At 50.8% G+C, this 7,765-nt stretch overlaps 1 non-coding gene across 1 annotated transcript; it reads left to right on the top strand.

Annotated features, from left to right (window-relative positions):
* The first annotated feature begins 7,484 nt into the window (after positions 1-7,484).
* Positions 7,485-7,557, top strand: TRNAV-CAC. The gene has a single exon. It is a non-coding gene; the product is annotated as a tRNA-Val (tRNA).
* The last annotated feature ends 208 nt before the right edge of the window (positions 7,558-7,765 follow it).

The following is a 7,765-nucleotide window of genomic DNA, read 5'->3' as shown; positions in this document are numbered from 1 at the left end:
TTTGAGCTGAGCTCTTTTGCAGTGCGTCATTTTGCCCTATGGGGCGTTCATTTGTGTGGTGCTGAATTGTCGGGCTTTGCACTCCTACGTGTTGTCACTTTGTGCTGTGGAATGTCAGTTCCCGTTGAATTGTTAGATGTTAGATTGGGGTGTTTCCACTTTTGTTGTTGTTTATATTACATTGCGATGGCATCGAATTACAGAGCTGTACGGCTGCAAGGGCCCTGGAGAGGTCATGAAATCCAGCCCTCTCTGCTGAGGCAGGGCCTAGCAGAGACGATGTGTCAGGGCCATGTGGGGTCAAGTGCCCACAGCAGCCGGCCCAGGCAGGGAGCAGAAGGAGGGAACCAGAGCCAGAGCAGGTTGTCTATGGGACCAAGTATATGGAGAGTATCCTTGACAGAGGTTTGTTCAACCTGTTCTTAAAAACCTCCGAGGACAGAGACACCACAGACACCCTTGGGAGCCTATTCCAGAGCTTAACTACACTCAGAGTTAGAAAGCTGTTCCCAACATCTAACGTGAATCTCCCTGGCTGTAGATTAAGCCCATTACTTCTTGTCCTACTGTCAGTGGACATGGAGAACAATTGATCATTGTCCTATTTATAAAGACCAAACTTTTCTCTTTGCAGACATCCGTTAAATGGTTATTATCCCCTCTTCTTGCCTGGGGAAGAATGGAACAGGAGAAAATCCTCTCTTAACAGAGGATGCAAATGTCAGTTTGGTCTCTCTTTATGTTTTACTGAAGCTCAGAGAGAGGAAGAAACATGACCTGCCGAAGAGCATGGAGAGTTTGTTTCATTTTGGTCTGTGACTATTAGCAGAAGAGTGACACCTAAGGGCTGTCGCTACCACCCACCATGGGGCTTGAGTTTATGATGGTGGGATTAAGAGCATCATGCTCTACCAACTGAGCTAGCTAGATTTAAAGTCAGTCAACCGCCCAATCGCAGTGTAGGAGGAGCCTGAGGGTGTTTATTTGTGAGCTGAGGTTCACTGTCTGACATTTGCCTTCTTTCCTGGTTTGTTATATCTCCAGCGAGCAAACCGGAGCTGTCACAAGGCTGGTTAGATGCTGCGTTCTAGACCAGAGAGCTGGGGTTGATTTAGCATGCTGTCGCCATCAGCTGGTCAGAGTAACCAGGGTGGGAGGGTGGAATTTAGGAATCTCCCACCAAGGGGAGGTGCTGTTGGACTCATCTAGTGGGGGAGAGTCTGAGTCTGAGTTCCCCACACGCCACACACACATTTTCACAGGGAATCAGGTCCCCTGGGGAAAAACTCAAAAGAAGCCCAGGCCCAGGAGTGTCAGAGAACGGAATCACTGTTTGCCTTAAGAGGTGGGTGAGGGAAACCTGCAGGTCCTTAGATCCCTCCAGCGCCTGATAGAACCATTTGTGGGGAAGGGCTGGGGAATCTGAGGAAGACAAGGAAAGGGAAAAAGGGCTTGCAGCTGTTGTGCAATCCCCATGCTCTCAGGAGAAGGGTCTGGGGGGCTCAGCACTCAGAATTCACAAGATGGCAAAGCTCAGAGCCCTGTTACATGGAGTCAGAATGTGATCAGCTCACACCCAGGGGAGCAACACCCCTCCCTTGGTCTCTATGCCAGAGCTCCTATCAGCTCAGTGTGCTTCCCGCGAGAGTCGGCTGCTGAGAGGGTTGTGATGGGGTAAATGAAGGCAGAGGAGGATTGTTCCTCATGGGGGCTTTTTGTGTGGCTCTGTGATCCTGCTGGAGGAAGCATGATTTGAGTTTGTTTCAGTGACTTGGGTTGGGCTCAGGTTGTGACCCTGAGCACAGGGTTTCCTGCACTCTGCTCCTAGCCCCTCAGGGAGTGGACAATGGAGCAGTTTCAGAAAGTGGATAGAAAGTAGCCTAAGAAAGTGTAGCATAAGTGAGAAGAAAACCATTGCCATCACCTCCCTGGTGGTCTAGTGGTTAGGATTTAGCACTTTCACTGCCACAGCCTCGGTTCAATTCCCAGTCAGGGAAAAGTGACTTTAAACCAAAAAAGCTTCAGTTATTCTTCCTGTGCAATGTAAAGAAATCCATGTTACTTTCCTGGTTCCCCATCTTCCCAGTGTCTCCATTGCAGGACCTGCTCCAGGCACCAGAGCAGCAAGCCGGTGCCTGGGGTGGCAAATGGAAAGGGGAGGCACAAAGGCAGGTCTGGCCCTCTTGGAGGGAAGGACTTGCTGCTGAATTGCCCCCAAAAGCGGTAGTGGTAGAGCTGCTGCTGAAGTGCCGCAAATTGTGGCTTTTTTATTTTATTTTATTTTATTTTCACTTGGGGTGGCAAAAACGCTGGATCTGGCCCTGCTCCATGGAAGACAATTTGTTAAATCCCAGATGAGTGCAGTTCTATCAGTTCTCAGCCTGAGTCCTTAGGTCTTAATCCTGAGGCTATTGTCCCACCATGGGGCCATTTCCCGCCTCTCTTTCCTAGGGAAGCACAATTTTCTTTGCACAGACACAGGAACAGCAAGATCTTTCTCTGTCCCTTGTGCAAAGCAGGGGGCCAAATTCCATGGAAACAATGGACAAGCAGGGGGCCCTGGGCACATCCAGCCCTGGCCGTGAGATGTTCCCTCCCCTCTTTCTTTATGCCCCTGTTGTTATTTCATGGATTGTCTGGGATGGGGGAAAAGCAGAGTTCACTCCAGGTGGAGGGTAAAAAGGACCCTCAAAGTCTCAGGACCCAACCCCTGCTACCAGGATCACCGAGGTGCTGGGAATCTGCATGGGAAAGGGACTGTGTGAATTGTCAAGGTGGGGAATTAACAATCTTCAACAAGAGCCACCTCATTAATCACTGACACAGGCTAATCCTGCTGCAGATAGAAGGGAAACTGGGAGTGATTCTTTGCTGTGCAACCATGGAAACAGTGACCCAATTGCACCGCAGTGCATGTGCTGGGGAAAGCTGGACTTCACAGGCAGGTGGAAATAGTGGATCCCAGAAATACCTGGAGTCCCCCACACCATTTCTGCCACCAGGGTGAGATGTTGAGCTACTCACAGCGCCCCCCACCATCACCTAGCAGATCCTAGAAACACCTGGAGCTTCCCACAGCACTTCAGCCACCAGAGTCACAGCGCCCCTCCCCTCCCATTACATTCCAGGAGGGGGTGGCAGCACCCCGCACCCAATGCAGGGGAGAGGGCTGAGTGCATCTCTGCATCCTGAGTCCAGGGCACCCACTCTCTCTGCCCCACAGAGAGAGTATCTGGCCCTGCTGAAAAGTGACCCTAAGAACCAGCAGGCTCCAGGACCGCAGGTTTGGCCCTCAGAGCAGGGAATGTGTCCCCCATGCTGCTGTTAGGCCACTGCATGCTCTGAAAATAGGACAGCTCTGAGTGAAAGTTGCAGTCCACCTTGGGATATAGCTCTGTGGTAGAGCGTGTGCTTTGTATGTATGAGGCCTGGGGTTCAATCCCCAGCATCTCCAGGTTCTTCTTTTCACCCTGCTGCTTTGCTCCTGCCCAGCTGCGATGTGGCCCAGCAGTCTCCCTGCAGGAGTTTTAATCCTGCTGAGGGAGGGGCAAGTGCCAATTGAATGCAAGGTCTGGAGGGGTTTCTGCTCCTAAGTCTTCTTGGTACATTTAAGATTCCCACCTGCTGTGCTGCTTGGGACAAGGGTAGATGAGAAGGGCGAATCCTCCAGCACTGGAGGGAAAGGTCCCATCTGCACAGACTGAGAGGCAAGGAAACAGAGGGGCAGTCAGTGCTCAGAGAGGAGAGAGGTCAGTGATTTACACCCACCAGGGAACACTGTCTTTTTGAGTATCACAGGGGTAGCTGTGTTAGTCTGGATCTGTAAAAAGCGACAAAGAGTCCTGTGGCACCTTATACACTAACAGACGTACAGGAGCCTAAGCTTTTGTGGGTGAATCCCCACTTCGTCAGATGAATGGAGTGGGAATTCTGTGCCTGGCTAGCCAACTACAAAAGCAATTTCTCCTCCCTTGGTGTTTGCACCTCAGCTGCTAGAAGAGGGCCTCATGCTCCCTGATTGAACTAACCTCCTTATCTCTAGACTGATTTTTGCCTGCATATTTATACCTGTCCCTGGAAATTCCCACTACATTCATCTGACGAAGTGGGGATTCACCCACGAAAGCTCATGCTCCAATATGTCTGTTACTCTGTAAGGTGACACAGGACTCTCTCTCTTTTTGAGGCGAGTGCAGCTGGCTTGGGACGGTGCTGACGATGGATAGAAAAAAGCCTGGAGTCAATGACAGACGAGACCACAGAAGGGGAAGGGGAATGGCAGCCCCACAGAAGGTCCTGGGTGCTCAAATGCCCCAGTTATTGCACCCTGGCCTGTCACAGAGAGAGAAAAGACACCGAGGGACCCAGCCCCCCTACAGTGATCCCATGGACAAGGACCTGGTTGGGAATGGGGTGAAGGTTCCCTGTGGGTAAAGGGGAGCTGAAATCCCTCGGTGTCCTGAAATTTAAGCAAGGGAAGCTTCAAACCCTGCACGGGTGGGGGCTGAGGTGCATCAGCAGAAGGTTGGGCTGGACGGGGCGGCAGGTTTGTATAATTTTTGGTCATTCCCAGAATGGGACCAAGTCCTGCCCCACCCCACAGCTGTGTAAGGCTCTGGGGGGGGGAGTTTGGGTGTGGGAGGGAGAGGGATTGGGCTCTGGGAGAGAGTTTGGGTGCAGGCTCTGAGCTCAGTCAGGGGGTTGTGCTGCAGCAGGGTGTGTGGGGGGCAGGGTCTTGGAGAGAGTTTGGGTGCAGGTGTGGGGTCTGGGTTGGGGGTGCAGGAGAGGGTGAGGGGTGCAGCATTTACCTCGGGCATCTCCCGAAAGCAATCCGCACCCCCTTCTGGCAGCAGCCCCTAACCAGGAGGGCCGGGGGCATCTCTGAGCATGGCTGCCCACAGACTCCACCCCTGCAGCTCCCATTGCCACAGTTCTCCAAGTTGGCTCTCAGGGCGGGGGCAGCATGTGAAGATCCCCCCACCCCCACCCCAGGGGCCGCAGGGATGTGCCAGCCGCTTCCGGGAGTGGGGTGCCACATGGAGTGAGGGTGGGCAGGAAACCACCTTAGCCCCCTTGTGCTGGGGGTGGTGGTGGCAGGGGTCGTCGGGCTCTTTTAACTTGACCGGGGCAGCAGGCGGGACCAGGGGGACACTCCCAAGGGCCTAACGTTGCTTTGCACAACAATAAATCTTGGAACAGGACAGAAATGAAATGGCAGCAGAACCTAAGGAATTAAAAGCCTCCGGATTCTTGTGTGTGCACTGACTCCGAACGGAAACTGTCATTTGACTCGCTTTGTGTCTGCGGCTGGTTTAAAATATCAAAGCAAAATTATTTCAGTGATTGTGACCCTGGGTTTGAGGAGGCTTTGGTCTTCTTAAAATGTAACTAGCATGTTACACTTGTGTTTTTAAAGGTGGCTTCCCCATGCAATCCCAAGTTGTTCTTTCCACAGCTGACTGATGGTGGGCAGCAGGGGATCTCCCCAATCTGGGGGAATCTCTCTGGGTCCAACTGTTAATTCTCCATCCATTCTCCCCCTAATCACAGACACCCTTCCCCTCCCCATTATCAGTGTTTTGGAGCGACCCCTCCCTCCCTTTATGGGATACAGACTCTGTGACAGATACTGGCTGGGGCTCCTCTCTGCACAGCCCCAGTGGGGAAGGAAAGAGACGGGGTGGGGCAGGGCAGGGAGGCGAGGGGAGAAGATGGGCAGGAGTCAAATGGGACTAAACCAGAATCGAGGAGATTTTCTTCCTGTTAAAATGTCCTGGAGTCTCATCAATGAAAAGCCGCATCTTGAGTTAGGTTTGATGCATCAGCCTTTCAATTACCAGGCAAAGGTGTGAACCACAGAGACTGATAACTGCCTGCTTCCCAGCTTTCTTTGAAAAGCACCTGCAGTGGTGCAACTGGTTGGTATAAAGGGGGGCTACTGCTGGGGTTATGCGTTCAAGCCTTGTCTGAAGTACTGGTTTTTGTTACCCATGTAGCTTCCCCAACTTGCTTTGCCCAATGCACAGGGAAAGTGCCCTGCTAGGGAAAGGAGATTGAGTTCTAACATGTGGCAGTGGGTGCACAGCTTGGAAACATCCACCCTGTGCTGCCATTAGCTCCAGTACATTATTCACTGGCAGGGAGAATTGATTTATTTGCTCCTGTGAAAGCCACCAGGACAGGTCTGTGAGCACCAGATCTCCCTGCTTTTTCCAGCACACCCCTGGCTCCTTCCCTGCCCCAGTCACTGCTGTAGGAGGATCCTATATGTACTGAGCCTAAACATTTCACTGGGCCTTCTTAGCACAGTTGGCAGCATGTCAATCTCATAATTTGAAGGTCTCGGAGCTCAAGCCTCAGAGAAAGAAATGGTTCTGTTTCCTGCTTTGAATTTTCTAAAGGAATTCAGAGAAAATAAAGTAGAGGAGAGTGGTTTTTAGACACCCTCCCACCCATCTAACACACAGAGGCTTTTCCAAGGCATTAACTTTTCCTTCTCTGTGCAGTTTGTATTCTCCATAGAGCAAAATAAACCAAAAACATGCAAGTCTAAGCCTAATACAGTACAAAACTCAGTACAGATAAAATCTCACCCTCAGAGATCTTCCAATAAGCTTCTTTTGCAGACTAGACTTATTTCTTGTCTGGGCCCAATCTTTTCACCTCGTATAGTCCTTGTTCCAGCTCAAGTGGTAGCTAGGGGATGTCTCATGACTGCAGCCACCTTTCTTCTGTTTCACCCCCGTATACAGCTTTGGTACAAGGCAGGAATCTTTTGTCTCTCTCTCCTGGGGAAAAGCCCCAGGTTTAAGATGGATTCCTGTACCAGGTGACATGGTCACATGTCCTGTGAGACCCCAAGCCTTCATTCTTCCTGGCCTGACTCACAGATGGTGCAGGACAGAGCCATCTCCAGTCAATTGTCCTGGTTAATGGGAGCCATCAAGAGTCCAAACCACTATTAATGGCCCACACTTTGCATCATTACAACAGGACCTCAGAGTTATACCGGTAGTTCATATTTCTAGTTTCAGATACAAGAATGATTGAATCATACAAATAGGATGAACACACACAATAGATAATAAGCTTTGTAATGATACAGTACGAGACCTTTTGCATGAAGCATGTTCCAGTTACATTATATTCACAGGTTTCAGAGTAGCAGCTGTGTTGGTCTGTATCCACAAAAAGAACAGGAGTACTTGTGGCACCTTAGAGAATAACAAATTTATTTCAGCATAAGCTTTCATGGGCTACAGCTCACTTCTTCGGATGCATTCCTAGCCTCGGTTTGTCAGAGGGTGGAGATGGATGGCAGGAGAGAGATCACTTGATCATTACCTGTTAGGTTCAATCCCTTTGGGGCACCTGGCATTGGCAACTGTTGGCAGATAGGATGCGGGGTTGGATGGACCTTTAGTCTGACCCAGTATGGCCATTCTTATGTTTTTATGAAGGAAGGGGCAGAGCCCTGTGACAGAGTTTCTGTAGTGTAGTGGTTATCACGTTTGCCTCACATACAAAAGGTCCCTGGTTCAAAACCAGGCAGAAATATGCTGGCTTAATTTTCCCAGCTCCTGCTGTTGTAGGGGCAGCAGTGATTTCTATGCTCAAAAGGACTGTTATACTTCCCCTGCTCCTGCTTCTGTCTCCTCTCCCTCTCTGAATGCCTGTGAAGTGGCTTTTCCCCTCCCGCTCCCCCCTGGAATGCTCGTGGGATGAATGTTCTGGTTGAAGAGCAGAAGAGCTCCCAGGTAGACAA

This window comes from Mauremys reevesii, linkage group 12 (assembly GCF_016161935.1).
Source record: "Mauremys reevesii isolate NIE-2019 linkage group 12, ASM1616193v1, whole genome shotgun sequence".
Lineage (NCBI taxonomy): Eukaryota > Metazoa > Chordata > Testudines > Geoemydidae > Mauremys > Mauremys reevesii.
The sequence above is the reverse complement of the archived record's forward strand: the minus strand, read 5'-3'. Positions and strand labels throughout refer to the sequence as shown.